The 17389-nt window shown below is 35.6% G+C and overlaps 1 protein-coding gene across 3 annotated transcripts in view; it reads left to right on the forward strand.

The window, feature by feature from the left end:
- The window catches only part of LOC129718981 (uncharacterized), an 82697-nt gene that overhangs the window by 4586 nt on the left and 60722 nt on the right, over nucleotides 1-17389 (forward strand). The gene's annotated exons all lie outside the window — the stretch shown is intronic.

Consider the following 17389-nt stretch of genomic DNA (forward strand, 5'->3'; position numbering starts at 1 on the left):
TTTAGTGAGTTTTTGAGCTCAATTTAGGATCTTTACAAGTTTCTGACTGTTTTATATTTTTCGAAGCATTTCTAAGTGATTCTAGTCCCAATTTTGAACCAACATGATTTCATTATCTCTTCTGAAGATTAGAAACGTTATACAGATTCTTAGTTTTTGGACACAATTTTTGAGTGTTTTTGTTTCTCTTTCAACACATTATTCTTCACAAAATTTTAAGTTCAGTTTTTTTACACTTTTCACTTTTATACACATTTTTACCGCTTCACACTTTCGAAAAAAAAAATTGCACATTCTTGACATACTTTTGCCAACACTTTTGACACATTTCTCTAATAACTTTTCGACAGATTTTTAGGTGATTTAGACAAATGTTCAACAAAGTTCCGATACGTTTTGGACAAAGTTTTACTACAACACATTTTTGTTACATTTTTAACATATTTTGCACATAATACTAAATTGTTTTTTTTTTTCACTTTTTCGACACACTGGTGCTTATTACGGGAGTCACTTCACGGTGAAATATTTTTCACGCTTCTTCACTTTTCGAGACATATCCTCGATTCCACCTCAAGTGAAGTGACAAAAATTACCTCTGTGAAGTGAGATTAACAGTGAAGTGAAATTGAGAATAGGACAAGTGAAATGAGATTGTTTCCCAGCTCAAAAATTTCTAAGTCCCAGAAAGTCATTTTTTTCTGTTTTTTCGATAACACCAGATCTTGACACTTTCTGAATTTTTAAGAATTTGGCATCAAAAAAAAAAAATGTTTTCGGTATCGAAAATTTCATGAGCTAGTGTGCATTTTTTTCATCGGGCAAAAAGTTGAAACTTGTACCGCTTTGAGGCACGGATCAAATTCTGATTCGTTTCGTTACTGAAGAATAAATCTAATATTTACCATTAGATCACAAATTAATCAATTTAATGACTTATGTCATCTTCGTGGAATCATTTCACTGTTCAAAATGGTCGGGAAATAATTCCACGCAAAACTTCGCTTTTTCCGTTTTCACTTATGGCACTCATGATAACCCAGATTTCACAGCAGATGTCACTTTGCAACGTTTTTCCCATTCACGTGAGTCCCATGATAGAACTTTATTCACTTCACTCTGATTTCACTGTGAAGTGACTCCCGTAATAAGCACCATTATACACGTCTTCTAACCCCTTATTTAAGATTTTTTTTTGTTATTAGTTTGAAACATTTTGCTACGTTTTCTATCTTCTTCAGAATTGTTATCGGTAATTTCTTGACAAAATGAAAAACTCGAATCAAAGTCTTAAAATTTGTTAGATCTTTGCATCAAAATAATCCAAAAGCCAAAAGTTTTGCTGGCGGGATACAGGATTCCATAATTCAGCCGCCCACTCCGGGTCAGACGCTGTTGTACGCCGTTACTAATATGGGGATACAGCCGCGTACGACCCGCCTTCCCAGTCAGCATACGACCATAGTTTCCACCAGGGGTTGGTTACCCGATCTCCGCTAAGGTTACTCGTATTCTGGTCGGCACTACGTGGAGGTTGGGATAGGAGTTGCTGGACAGAGGTGAATGGCCGCATTAGGGTCTCAGGTTATCCATCTACTCAAGGTGGAAGCTTGCTATGAAACTGCTGGTAATAGGACACCTGAAAAAATGTTCAATAGCAAGAGATGGCGCTTTTTCAGTGGTAGTAAAATCAAAATTTCTCCGAGTATTTTGCTCATTGACCGAAAATACAGCTATCAAATGTCTTCTATACATTTTATTCTAACTTTCTGATAATTACTTTCACTGAACGCAATCTATTTCTATCAAAACACAGGTTTTTCCTATATAACTCCATTGTGTCTTACTACCAATCGTCCATGAACCAGTGGTATTGATTTTGACAACGGCTTAAAATTAGGGCGAGAGCCGTGTGGTTAAAAGCGGATGCGCACAATACTCATTAAGGTGGTTCAAGGTTGCAAAAAGCAAGTTATCTCTTAGAAATCTTCATACAAATTTAAAATGCAATACGATAAGCGGAGTCACCAGTAATTGACTTCCGATAAGTTTAGGATTTTTTAGGGCTCAAATGGGAGCAATAAAATATTGTTCTGGCTCTTTGCTATCAAGTTTTAAGGTGAAACCTCATTGAATCCAAAAATGGCCGACTTCGAGTCACCACTTCGAATTTTCAAAAGCACAAGACTCGGAAATACTCATTGCGTTCCCTAAGAAAATTCTATTTTATGATTGCTTCACCACAGCAAACATAAAATAGCATTTTCACAGGGAACGCATTTACTTTTTCTGAGTCTTGTGCTTTCAAAAATTCGAAGTGGTGACTCAATGTCGGCCATTTTTGGATTCAGTGAGGTTTCACCTTAACATTCCCATCTCACGATGAACCGCTTTGATACTCTTAGCCAAGCAACGACATCTAGTTCTGGTGTGAATGAAAAAATCGATAGTTTCAGCAATTTTTTAATAGATGGCAATACCCAAACAGTTGCGCTACCTGGTGTGATTTATTAGCAAAAATTAGCGGCGGTGTCCCATTACATCGCTGCGAAGACAGAGTGCCAAGTATGATGACAGTTCTACAAGGTATGCTATTCACGTCGATGCATTAGTATTAGTGATCGATATGAACTTTTTCCAATTTTGTATGAAATTTGAAATGATTTTGCATTTTAAACTAAACTTATAAAACATACTTTCCTGAAAAGTTATAGAAATGATGTCGAAACATGTTTTATTTGTGAGGAATACATAAACATGCTGCGGTTTAGGTAAAATATGCTGTTTTTCATCAATTTGCCGGTAACCTTTTTGCACTTTTCGTTTTTTTTTGTAGTCTAATAGCGCTTCTAAATAGAGTCGCTTATGTTTCATACAGTAACAAAAATCATGAGCTATGACAATGACTAAGATTATGCTCCAACTATTATAAATATAGCATTTTTATATATTTTATTTCGACATATTGTCGCAATTTTTCACACTAAATTTAAATTAATATCAATTTCTAGTGTGTTTCAACTGGAGATTCACTCTCCAACCAAAAAAATCTGATATAAAACAACATAAAACGAGAAATTTCCAAAAATGTTCTGAATTCCATACAAAACGCGAAATTTTTCATAACGAGATTTGTTTGTGTGCGTGGATAGACAAAAATGTAGCATACCTTGTAGAACTGTCATCATACTTGGGACAGAGTGTGCGTATGTGGTGGGCCAGCCTGTGCGTTCCGCTTGCATTCGTATCGCCAGCACACACACTAGCATGCGTCAGTTCCACTTTTACTCAAACGACTGCGCTGCCAAAACTGTCGCTCAATCTCAGGCAGAGTTCCCAGTGATATGATGTTTTTGATTCAACTCTTATGTGGTTAAATAAAACAATACGACATTTATTTGTTAGGGATTTTAGAACAGATCTTTCCCTTTCATTACTCAAATGGCTTCGATAATCTAACACACATACGAACACATACAAACACATACACACACACACACACATACACACGCACACACACAACTAAAATTTTGAAAAACTGATTTATTTCTCTTGAAGATACATTCATTCTGAACGACAAGAAAATTATTGACGTAGCTTTTTTATGATGTCGGAATAAGAGCTTTTTTACGGCCTACACATCGACTTTTCGAATGCATTTCTTGATTCTACCATTCAACTGTTTGCAGTTCCTTGCTCTTTAGTTGTTTTTGTACACTAAAGAACTTAAAATCCCAAAGAAATCTTCGATTGGGTGACACTGAGATAGAAACTAAAAGATTTTCGCTTTTAAAAAAGGAGATTTCTGCACAATTTAGCTGGAACTGCACAATCTGCTTGCAGAATGCTTCATGTTTCGACACCATTTTGGACAAAAATGCTCGTATAAACAAAACAAAAAACAACAGTCGTAAAGAGGAGAAAAAGAGCTTGCACATACATACTCTCATTTCTCTCTGAGCGAGTTCGTTTTGGAGTAAGAAGAAGAAGAAGATGTCTAATGTCCCCCGTTAAACAGAAGATCAAGTTCCGAACCGGAATGTTGCACCAAGGCTTAAAATTGAATTATATGTTATTGATTTTGTTACACTACCTGAAACATTTATATGAACAAAAAAAACGGAATCGTGCACCTTTATCCAAAGATGATTAGAACAAGATTCTTGACTTGAGTTTTTTCATACATTTTGCCCACTAAACCTTTGCAACGGTTAGTGCTGCCATCTGATGACTTGAATTCGCATAAAACTATGATTATTAGCAAAACCGATTTATCGTTCATAATCCGCCTAATGAAAATGAAAACTAGATGGCAGCACCATATGCGGATATTAAAAATTAGATGGCCGCACCGTGAAAGGAATTGAAAATCAGTTGGCAGGACCATACAACAATATCGAGAATAAAGTGCTTTACCTTTCGCCACCGCGCCGTCATTATCAAATTACCAGTATACAAATTAGTTCGACTTTTGTTCACGCGGATTCTGCAAGAGGCAGGAATCTTGTACTAGTCATCTTTGCTTTATCGCAATTATTTATATCAGCCCTGATCAGTACATTTCAAAAAATGTGTACGTAAATATTGTTCCTTAGTCAACATGCATAAATTACGTAACGCAGTAAACCCAATTTTTTTACCCCCTCTCCCCCCTATTGTAATAAAACGTATCGTCACCACCTACCCCTCCATAAAAATTACCTAACGCAGTAGGGAAATTTGCTCAATACAACTGTTCGTTTTTGGAGTAAAAATTTAGCCTTTCCAGAGATTTTTCGTTACGTAACGCTGATCTTACCTCCTTTCCTCCCCTACACTCAAGGGTACCCCACTCGCCTCTATGAGCTTTACGTAATTTATGGATGCCGCCTTATACACTCATTATACATTAGTTGATCTTGTTGATATTATTCCCTTCGTTTCTGAAGTGTATCCGAGTGTAGACCGGTCAAATACCATTCATAATGTTTATTTTTAAAGGTCGGGACCATACCAAGAGAAAAATATCCAAATTCATACGCCAATATGGTTGCCTGAATGTCACCTTAAGTGGCCAAATAGTATCTGAAATGAGTAATTCCCGATTCTGGAATTACTCATTTTAGATACTATTTGACCATTTAAAGTTACATTCAGGAAATCGGTTGAGGGTCAAAGGCCGGAACAACTTCAGACGTCTTTTTCAAAGCCAAGATGGCGACTTCCAGTTTGTGAAAAGCATCCTAAATTTCCAAGACAGCTCCGTTCGCTTTCTGGGAAACAGTCAAAAATTGTCAATTAACATCCAATACGGGTAGGACCATAACTCAACTTTAGACGGCATTTTGGAATTTCTACATAGTAGAAGGGCCAAGTCTTACCTAATGTGTGTATTTTTGGAATCGGAAAGATGCCCAGAGGCTGAAAATTGACTCCAGATGCAGTTTTCAACCTACGAGAGCGACCTATAGTTCCTGAAAAACAGCTAAAATTTGGGTAGTTGCAAAGCCAGGCGTTATTTTGAAATCTAATTTTCCTTTTCAATCTTTTCTGAACGATTTTCAATCGATTTTGATCATCACCCTTCATGACGGTTCCGCGTAATTTGGATCATTTGTCTGTTTTGGCCTATAAAAGCTTTGTTAAGTGATTTGAGCCAAGTTTTAGATTTTTTTTATTGTTTTTTCCTTTTTTGAGCCCGAGCCATAGAAGCGTCCTTCAATTTATTTGGTATTATTTTTGTGTGTCTATTTTTCCGAAGCACTGTTCGGTGATTCTGAGCCTGATATGGGATTATTCCATGTTTTTGTTTTTTTATTATCCAGAATCTGAGTGATAACCATTAAGTTTGAGCTCTAACCATCTAAATTTGTCTGTTATTTGTATAACTTTGTCAAAATCGTAATCAAATCAAGTTACTTTTGTTACATCTTCTGCGAACGCAATCATTTACAAAAACTTATCCTCAATAAAAATCCCTGTAACCGAGTACTAAAATTCTCGTATAAAAGGTTCCAAATACAAAACAAAAATTATCATTGAAAGTTAACATCCATGTCAAACAGATTTTCCATTTTTTAACTTATTACATACCTATTACAAAGAGCAAACTAGAGAAGGCATTTCTATACCATTTTTGCCTTTCTCCTAGAAAGGTATAGCAATCACTGGAAAAACCAAAGGTATAAAAGTGGTCCCAATGGCCGAATGTCATATACCACTCGACCCCTTTCGACGAACTGAGCATTTTCTGTATGTATGTATGTATGTGTGTATGTGTGTATGTGTGTGTGTATGTATGTGCAACTTTTTTTTCTCACTCACTTTTCTCGGAGATGGCTGGACCGATTTTCATGAAATTAATTGCAAATGAAAGGTCTAGTTGCGCCATAGGTTGCTATTGAATTTCATTGTAATCGGATTTTTAGTTTAGAGGTTATGTATCAAAAAGTAAAAATCACGAAACATCAATATCTCAGAAACCACACAACCGATTTCAATAAAACTGGTTTCAAATGATCGGGCTGTCTCCAGAACCCTTAACTTTTAAATTTCGTTATGATTGAACATATCGTTCTAAAGTTATGTAAAGAAAAGTTATCCTGAGGTTGCTTAAACTCACTCATTTTTCTCAGAGATGGCTGAACCGATTTTCACAAAATAAGTGTCAAATGAAAGGTCCAGTTGCCCCATAGGTTGCTATTGAATTTCATTGTAATCGAATTGTAACTTTGTTATAAAAGTGCTCGAAAGGACCGAATGTCGTATACCACTCGACTCAGTTCGACGAGCTGAGCATTTTCTGCATGTGTGTGTGTAACGCTCTCCCAATCTCATTCGATTTTCTCAGAGATGGCTGAACCGATTTCAATGAATATAATTGCAATGAAAGGTCTAGTTGTCCTATAGACCCTATTGAATTTTATTGTAATCTGATTTCTTGTTTAGAGGTTATGTATCAAAATGTAACAATCACGAAACATCAATATCACAGAAACTACACACCGATTTGAACAAAACTGGTTTCAAATTAACAGGCTACTTAAAAAACCCTTAACTTTTGAATTTTATGAACGTGTTCTGGAGACTATTTAATCTCACTCATGTTTCTCAGAGATGGCTGGACCGATTTTCATAAAATCAGTGTCATATGGAAGGCCTTGTTGCCCCATAAGACCCTAATAATTTTTTTTGCAAACTGATTATTTCTTTGCCTGTTATGTTTAAAAATGTGTAATCCAGCTATGAAAAGAAACATATTCCGAAGACTACTTGGACTCACTCACTTTTCTCAGAGATGGTTGAACCGATTTTCACAAAATTAGTATCAAATGAAAGGTCTAGCTGCCTCATAACACCCTATTGAATTTTACTGTAATTGGACTGTAACTTCGTCTGTGATGTATCGAAATGTGACAATCACGAAACTTCATTATCTTAGAAACTACACAATCGATTTGAACAATATTGATATCAGGTGAACGGTCTAGTTAAGGGTTAACTGATGAATTATGATTGAACACGTGGTTCCAAAGTTTGGCTACCCTATGCGTTACCTTTTCATTTGATTGTAATCAAACTTAAGCAACCTTTATGTTTTAATTTGTAAAACAACGAAAGTCTATTATCGCAAGTATTACACGACTTATTTGAACATAACTAGTGTCATACAAACTAGTCATCTCTCAAACTTACAAATAACAAACTTCATAACAATTTGATATGCTGTTCAAAAGTTTTGGAAAGAAAATAAATTAAAAGACTATTATATATGGCCTCAACATGATTTAAATGTGGTATCGTACTATCTGAACGTTCCCGGTGTCGCTCGTGATTAAATTGTTCGAAATTAAGAGTCATTTCTTCTATTTCGCTATTTCTTAAGCACTAACATTACGTTAAATTTCATATTTTATACTTTTATTACAACATCAATATTTTAGACCCAAAGAGTGAATATACCTTTATTGGATTAAAGCATTCCTGTAAATCTATTTTTACAAGTAATAAGTTTGAATGAGAAAGGCTGAGTCTGACCGCTAGGTGGATTAATTTAGGTTTACATAAGTTAACATACAGTAAACAAGGAGTAAAACTATAAACTTTTAAAACTTTGAATAATTTTCCATGGTCGATAGGCTTCTCCATATATTTAAACTTGAAAGAGCTGCTTTGAATCTTTTGAAAGACTGAAATTGATGTAGCGTTTTTTTGGAACGACCAATTTCTTTTTGGTTTGAAGCTTGTTTTTTTATGGGGGAGCTTATAGCCTCGAGGTTACACGGTCCGCTTTGACATGCAAATGGACGGGTGTTCGAATCTTAGTAGAATCAGACCGCTCGGTGTCAAAGGAACTTCACGCATGGGTTTATTCTCGGGCTCCGTCTCGTCCCTCAACTTTAACTATTCTCTTAGGCTTCAAAAAAAAAAAGTAAAACAGTTATATAATGAATACCTCTACACGCAATCATAATTCCCGATACATTGTATGGTAACTAAACGAGGCTCGGTGAAGCAGTAGAGTCTATGAAAAATAGGCTTGAAGGAAGGGAAAATCCGCCACAGATCACGGTGATAAAAAGTACTTTCCTCTCCCGTTATAGTCGTTAGAGATGCAGAGGTAAATTCGGACTCTGGTCTTAATTGTTGTACATTGAAGATGGTAAATTAATCCCAAAAAGCCATCTATCTATATGTGTTTCTTCGTGCAACTTTAATAACTGATATCAATCGTGGAGGAGCAACTACGAAATGTGCAGTCATTTAAGCTCAAAAATTCAAGCTCAAAACTTGTATTTTTGAACGTTTTTTCTTAGAACGAAACCCATACAGGATTACAGGATTGAAGGTACCATGGAATGGGGTGAAATTGATCACCTGACAATTCGTGATAAAAAATACTAATCAAAAGATATTGCTCTTACAACACTAGTTAACGTGTCCTTAAACGCAACTTTTGCATGATTCACATACCAATCAAAGTTAACCCTTGTATGCCCGGTGCAATTTTTCATATTTCCGAAAAATTCTTCTAACTCAGTCAAAACTCAAGCAAATTTGATCAAACAAGTTTCCAAATAACAAAAAAAAGTATTGAATTTACTTAAAGTAATCTTAGCAATTTTGACAGTTTCATAACGATGGTTTAAAATTTCGTATATCGTACAGTAGAGGTATATATCTTAAATTTCTATTAAAAAAAATTGTACTCGGTTAATATGCCGACACAAAAAAAATATATAGCGACTGTGTGTCGATTTTTGTCAAATAAAGAAAATTTAATCATAAATTTAATCATCAATCGAGATGAGCCTATCTTTATACATCCGGTGAACTACGCAGTATACAGCGCAAAATACAGCATAAAGTTATAGAATAATATTGAACTTAGACTTCTTATCGTTACAAAAAAATACAAGAGATGTGAATACACTGTAAAAAAATTGTTTGGACTGGAGGTAATCTGTTTTTTTTTTATTCAAATTCATCAGAACGCTTTCAATTGGAAATCGTAATCTTTACGAGACACCAGTATATACTAAGATAAACCTCCTCTCTCCCCATACGAAAATCCTACCCACGGCTATGCCTTACTGGAATCGACTGACAAGGAAATTGCAGCTTGCATGCGTTATCAGAGCAGAGAGCAATATTGAACTTTTACTAGTAGGTTTACTTTTCATAACCTTGCGCCAAATGATCGGATGTGAAGCACAGGTACTTGAGTTCTAAGCCCCTAGGCTCATGCTGGTATTGTTTGTGAACGATATCATCCTCAATCCCACGCCACCGCCGAAATTGATTACCCCTTGTTGAACAGCATCTTAATATCATTGATTGAGGCGACAGCATTTCCTCAATCAACTGCTAATTAATCAGTGCTACCAGAGCTTGTTACTGCTAACGATTATTGACAGTAGATCACAGTATTTGTGGAACTGGCAACAGTTGGCCTGTGGAATAAATTAATCACAAAACTGTTGATGATAATTTTATCCAGTGTTTATTACCACGTCGATGACGTCCATTGATTTGCGATAGCAAAAAAACTACCGTACCTACCAGGCTGATATATTGGCATTATTAATTGCGGTACAGATTTATAAATACCCGACAACCCGGCTGGTTAAACAACTGAGTTGTGCCAATGGCACTGTAATAGTTTCTCTTTTCTCATTGTCTGCTAAAAACTATCTGCTGCAGCAGATGACAGCAGTGATGAATCATCACTAGTTGATTGATGGGTGGTTATTAGACAGAGAATTTTTCTTTTACTTATATAGAGAAAGATAGACACGGGGTTGTTCCATCTTATCATAACTTATTATTTCTTGTTAAAATGTTATTATCAAATTCATCCACAGCCCAGGTAATAATCCACATTAGCGGCGCATCGTTCAAACCAGATTCAGATGAAAACCAGAAGCTGGAAGTACTCCACGATGTATATCTTATTGCGTGGGATGAGATACACTCGGGATGTTTTTAAAAATTGGATTTGCAGTACAACGATCAAAACAAACCGCACATGATGAAATATTCGGGACAGACAATTTTTCTCAGAATCAACTTTTGTTTATTACAGTAAACAGTGTCGTTTGATTTTATGCACCCATAAAAAGTTGATGGTAGCAAAATTCTGTAGAATGGTAATCAAATTCAGTTTTCTCTCACTGATGTTCTGATCTCAGCTACGTGCTAAGGTGATCTCATGTTATTCCGCTAGAAGAGCGCTTCAATTAATTTCTTCGATTGTTTGTCTTCAGTTCAGTTGAGACAGCCAAAAAACGAACCAACTTCGTTGCAGCAGTTTCCCGTTTCAATGATATCTGGATTATTTCATTACACATATCGATCGGCAGCACAATAAAAAAGTGACACATCTGAAGAAACAAAAGTACGCTGATTGGCTAAAAATAGTCTTTATTGTCGGTGCCGATGAACGCGCGAAAGGATTCGCCGAATGCCGGAAATAACCAAATCCATGCGAGTTACATCAAGGGTCGCTATAAATAAACATTTTCGTATCTCCACCATACCAAGTGCGCCGCCGCCCGGTCACATCTAAAATTGTCCGCCAGTGTCTGGGACGAATCGCGGCCTCCCGCTGTGCACGTGCTTCTCTTGTCTGCTGGTTGGTAATAAAAGCCTAGCGTCGAGCGTGCGGAACAGATGAAAACAGCAGTTCTTCTATACAGAAGCGAGGTGCAGTCTGTGCATGTTTACAAACAAGTCGTTGGCTACTGCTACTGAGCGGAACGAGAATTTTATAGCAATTCCGAGAGTAGCAGCGCTTCACTAATCATTAATTTTTCAAATGAAATCGATAGTCACTCGCTAAACGTTCACATGAACTTCTATATTGGAAGAAACGAAGAGTTAGGGTTGTTGATCTAATTTCCGCTTGTACTAAGAAATATTTATTTCCCCTAATCTATTATATTGGCTTTGGTTGCTTCCTAAGTGCTATCCACACAACGAAACGAATTTGTGTTGATCGAATATATTTTCAGAAGACAAATTTTGATTTTAATGACCAATCAAAGTTCCAGTAGTAAATGAAAGATACAAACGTGAAGTTCGAAACGGAGACACTTTAAGAGCCCAGATGAAAACGAATCTTTCCTTGCTGGTAACTTTGTTGTGAGTGTTTTTGTTTCATTATTTCCAATGACCAACAGTAACTATTGACGGTTAGTGATAATGTTTACCTACTTTAAAGACTCTCGTTATGAGGGCATTATTGTAGCACTCAATACAGAGTTGAAAAGCAAAAAACAACGCTTAATTCAATATCCAGATTTTTTTCTTCAAAACTTATTCTGGTGATTTTGTCAGGTCTCTAGTTATTTTGGTAATTTTTGGTATTTTTGTAGTATTTTCTAATATTATTTATGACACGCAAAAGTTGGATGGTACGAAACCAGAACAAAATTGTGCGTTTTTAACGCAGTGTGAATCGGGAAGACTCATTGATTATGCAAGACTTAAACATTTGCGTGGACAGTTTGTCAGTGTTAATTATCAATTTTGTCAATTATCATCATTGTTGTCGTTTTTATCATTATGGTATGTTTTCTCATTTATATCGTTTTTGTAATTTAAGTGTATTGTGTAATTATATTCATTTCAGTCATTTTTATCACTATTGACAGTTTTGTCATCTCTGTCATTATGGCGATTTTTGACATTTTGATAATATTTATGGGTCATTCCATACGAAGTGACCACGGAAAAGAATAAACTTGGACACGACCATCACGGATTAAGATAGATGATTTTTAAAGAAAATAAACCAAGGAATCCAAAAGAATATAATTTTTGACTGGAAGTGTTGCCAGATAAATTATTTTTGTATTTGAAAATAAAATTTACATTTTTCGGCAAATGCAGCCATTTTTATTTCAAATTTGATAATTTCATCGTATTCCTTGGAAAATTTCACGTAAGAAACAACTATCATCCCGAGGTAATATGAGCCAATCTCGAGGTATAACATTTTTACGAAAATAGTTGTAAATGTCGTAATTAATTAATTTTATAGTTTATAGCCGTAAGACACCCGAAAAATAGGGATGAGTGGATTTTGAAGAAAATAAACATAAGAATCCAGAAAAAAATATTATTTTTGACCGGAAGTGTTGTCAGATAAATTATTTTTCTATTTTAAAACTAGTTGATTTCAAATTTGAAGATTTCATCGTGTTTCTCGGAAAATTTTACGTAAGAAACACTTATCACCCCGTGGTAATATGAGCCGATCTCGAGATATAGCATTTTTACAAAAATGGTTTTAAACTTCGTAATTAGTTTTTCGTAAAAATGCTATATCTCGAGATTGGCTCATATTACCACGGGGTGATAAGTGTTTCTTATGTAAAATTTTCCGAGAAACACGATGAAACCTTCAAATTTGAAATCAACTCAGCTGCATTTGCCGAAAAATGTAAATTTAGTTTTAAAATAGAAAAAATAATCTATCTGGCAACACTTCCGGTCAAGAATAATATTTTTTCTGGATTCCTTGGTTTATTTTCTTCAAAATCCACTCATCACTATTTTTCGGGTGTCTTACGGCTATAAACTATAAAATAAATTAATTACGAAATTTACAACTATTTTCGTAAAAATGTTATATCTCGAGATTGGCTCATATTACCGCGGAATGATAGTTGTTTCTTACGTGAAATTTTTCAAGGAACACGATGAAATTATCAAATTTAAAATAAAAATGTCTGCATTTGCCGAAAAATGTAATTTTAGTTTTCAAATACAAAAATAATCTATCTGGCAACACTTCCAACCAAAAACTATATTTTTTTTTTGATTCCTTGGTTTATTTTCTTTAAAAATCATCTATTGTCATTTGTCATTCACGTCTGTCTGTGTTATTGTCATTTTGTCATTCACGTCTGTCATTTTTGTTGTTTTGTGATTTTAATAAATGGTGTCACTTTTTTTTATTCATATAATGAAAGTGACTTATTTTTGATGACTTTTGAGACTTTGCCGCTACCTTGAACATTCGAAACGTTTTTCTTTCAAAGAATTTATTTACAGTATATTTTCATTTTCATTTTTGAACTATTAATTTTCTTTTCATTTGCCCTTTTTGTTATATGCTGTCATTTTATCAGTTTTTTGTTGTTGTGTTATTCGCATTATTTTTGTCATTATTTTCCTCTTTTGCCATTTCTGTTATTCTAGTTATTTTTTGTGTCATTTCTTGCTATTTTCGTTATTTTCATCCTGTTTGTTCTTATTGTTGCCATTTCTAACTGTTTATTCGCTCCGCTCGGAAATGATTCAGACACTTTCGTCATAGGGTAGGTAAGCTATGGCTATATCGAATAAGTCAGTTATGGAACTACTTCGTTTAAATTCCATAGGTTATAAACATATGCCATAGCTGGTACATTTTTAGGTATTGCCATGACTGGATCACCTCCCGTATTTGTCATTTTTGTCTTTCTTGTACTCTTTCTTAATTTTTGTCAACCATTTAATTTGTGTCTTCATTATTTTAATCCTTCCGTTATTTTTGCCGTTCTTGTCAATTTTGTCATACAATTTTTGTATTATCTTGTCATCATTATCATTTTTTGTAATTTCAGACTTTTTTGTAATTTTTGTGATTTCTGTATTTTCTGCGAATATTGAAATATTTGTCATCTTGAATATCCCCTTGCCCTTCTTGAAGTTTTTTCATTTTTGTTGCTTTAGTCATTTACATCATTTTCGTATTTTTTCGTGATTTTCCGATTTAGTAACTCTCACGTGCTTCTTTCGAAATACTATTCTTTACGTTCTTCTTTCGAAATACTTTTGATACTTTTCAGATTTTCTTCTTATTTTTGTCAACTAATTGTCGTTAATATCATTTTTGTCATATTGCCATTAATGTTGTTTTTGCTACTTTTGTTATTTTTGTCATTATTAGAATGTATGACTTTTTTGTCATTTTTATCATTTTTTAATTTTGACAATCGTATTTGTAATTTATGCCATATTCGTTATATCTGTAATATTTGTAATTCCTATTTTTGTAATTTACGTTATTTGTGTCTTTTCTGTGATTTTTGTCATATTGTCAATATTTGTCAACTTTTTTATATACAATCATACCTCGATACATATAAGGCAACTTTATTTTTATTTCCGTTACGTTATATCGAGTTACGTTATATCGAAGCACGAAACAATTTTTTTTATTGATGTAAAATTCTTGATGGATACTCAGAAGTGCGCAAAAACTTATTTCCCTTCGCCTAAAAGTATATATAAACCTGTATTTTGTCCCTTTAAGACAATTTTCGTAGACAAACGAAACCAGTCACAAAACATTGAAAAAATAAATGTCAATTTTACCCCATTTTACGCTACTTTTTGGTTTCAAAACTTACTTAAAACATTTGTTCGGAACATTATACACCCCAAAAATAATTGTTGTACATTAATTTTGGGAAATTAAAAAAAGTTACGTTATATCGAGGTAAAAGTTGCGTTATATCGAGTTACGTTATATCGAGGTTGCCTTATATCGAGGTATGACTGTATTATGTAAAATTTTCGTTACTTTTGTAATATTTGCAGAATTTCTGAATTTTGTGTAATCCTTGCATCAGTCCCAAATGCCATTTAATATGGGTATTTCCTCGATTGGGGTGATGCTTATAGTGCCATTGATGTCATTTTGAAATCCAAGATGGTGATTTCCTTTCCTGAAAACAATATAAAATAGCGGAATATCACCGAATACGAATACTTTTTAAACCGGGATGATATTCAGAGTTCGCAGGCCGTAGCCACCAGTTCAAATCTCTTTAGGGTCTTCCATAATCATAGTGTTAAAGAGATTTGAAAGTGAATTATTACTGAAATTTACCGCTTCAAATTGGTCAATTCATACCGGATGTGTTCCCAAACCTATTGCAAGAAATATATCAGCATAAGAAAGGCAGTCGTAACTCTACGACACAATTGGCTAAAAATTCAAGCGTACTAGAGCACAGAACAATGATTTCATACAAAGCGGGTCGCGGAATCCATCGGTAATTCTGAAGATGAATTCCAGCTGCTTGTTGGCTCTTGGGATGACACGTTCGTAGTGTATCTGAAAGCTAAGCTGGCTATTTAATAGTACGCCAAAAACTCTAGCATGGCCTACGCGGTGAAGAGCTTGCCCAGACAAGCTAGATGGGAAGCTATTTGGTTAACATTTGCTGCTGAAGTTCCTGACGTCACATTTATTCTACGCACAAAGTAAGGAGATTTCGATTGCTTCAATCACTAAAAGCATCAAACAACTTTTGTAGTTCCAAGCAGTCTTCAAGGTGGGCTATAATCATAAAGATATTCACATCGTCTGCAATAATAGATCCGTATACTTAGCGGTAATATAGCAGCAACGTCGTTAATGAAGAGTGAGAACAAAAATGGGACCAGATTACTTCCTTGCGGCATTCTAGGAGAAGTTGTGAATGGCTCAAAATGTGACGACTCAAAACCAACACAGAGAATTCTGCCAGTCAGTTATGGACGCCCCTTTGCAGCTTTCGGAGAAGGATGTCATGATTTACACGATCGAACGTCGCCTTGAAGTCTGTGTACACAACGAATAGGTCTACGACAGATTAGTCTTAGGGTAAAGTCCATGCTCTCTTCTGTAATTCGGAATACTTCATAAGGGGCCATCCACATACCACGTGGACAGCTTTGGGGGGTGGGGGGGTTGGCTAATGTCCACGGTCCATACAATTTTTTTAGAATTTATATGGGCAGTTGTCCACGGAGGGGGAGGGTTGGAGGGTCAATATTGTTAAAAATCTGTCCACGTGGTATGTGGATGGCCCCTTAAACGAAACTTTCCTGAGGAGTATCGCAGAATCGATTTGATCTGACAGCTGTTGACGAAAAAGCGAATTAAAAGGGCTAAGTAAACAGTTCGCATCTGGAAGAAACTGTGTTAGTAGACAAGTCGCCAAAAAGCTCGATCCTTTCTTTGGATCGGACAAAGGAGTAATGAGAATACAGAAAAGGATTGTAAAGCTTGTGCGTGTTGCTAACGAGTTTAATCCTTTGAGCTTCGAGCTTGAGCTTGACGCGCGCATATTTCGAAATTATTTCTCCGTGATCGGTCTGAGTTAGTGAAGCTGCACAAGGAACCACGTATATGGCTACTAGGAATCAGTTTACCATCTTCAGTGCTTTGTATGGATCGATAACGGCACCGGCCACGTTCTTACGATCGTGCGTAAACCGTCCATCACTCGAAGAATCCAAATGTTTGAACATTTGTTTATGTCCAATCCCGAACACTCTCGAGAAAGCAAACGCACTTCGGAAGACGCGGTTTTCGATAGGTAGGTTGCGTTGATTTGTGACACGCTTATATGAAAGTAACAAGCAGGATATCTTCGGCTGAACGGTCATATCAAGACTGAGCTTATCCTTGTATCTCTACTCTGCGACATAGGGAAGGTTTGTGTTACTATCCGTGGTAAGTGATGGAATCGAATGATGATGCGCGCGAGGCTCACGTATTACGAACTGTGTGTATCTATCTTATCATCCTCACGATGCTCTCTCCATACGGCCGTCATTAGGGGCAGAAAGGGTAGCAACAGGAGAATATCATGTCGACTGAGTAGCAGCAGAGGTGCGGTGCGGTGAGGGAAAGTGTGGTGAAAGGGACTACTTCGACAGCGGTTGAGTAGAACGAGAGACGGAGATCATACGCTGTCACTTACTTCTACTATCGGTTAGGCGAGTGAATCCCGAAAACTGGCCTCCACGAAGCTGTGGTCACAAGCAGGGGTGCCACATACATAGAATAATCTTGAAAATTAAGATTTTTGAACGAAATTCTTACACAGATATGTATTGCAGATTACAGATTTTTGCAAAAACA

This window comes from Wyeomyia smithii, chromosome 1 (assembly GCF_029784165.1).
Source record: "Wyeomyia smithii strain HCP4-BCI-WySm-NY-G18 chromosome 1, ASM2978416v1, whole genome shotgun sequence".
Classification (NCBI taxonomy): Eukaryota; Metazoa; Arthropoda; class Insecta; order Diptera; family Culicidae; genus Wyeomyia; species Wyeomyia smithii.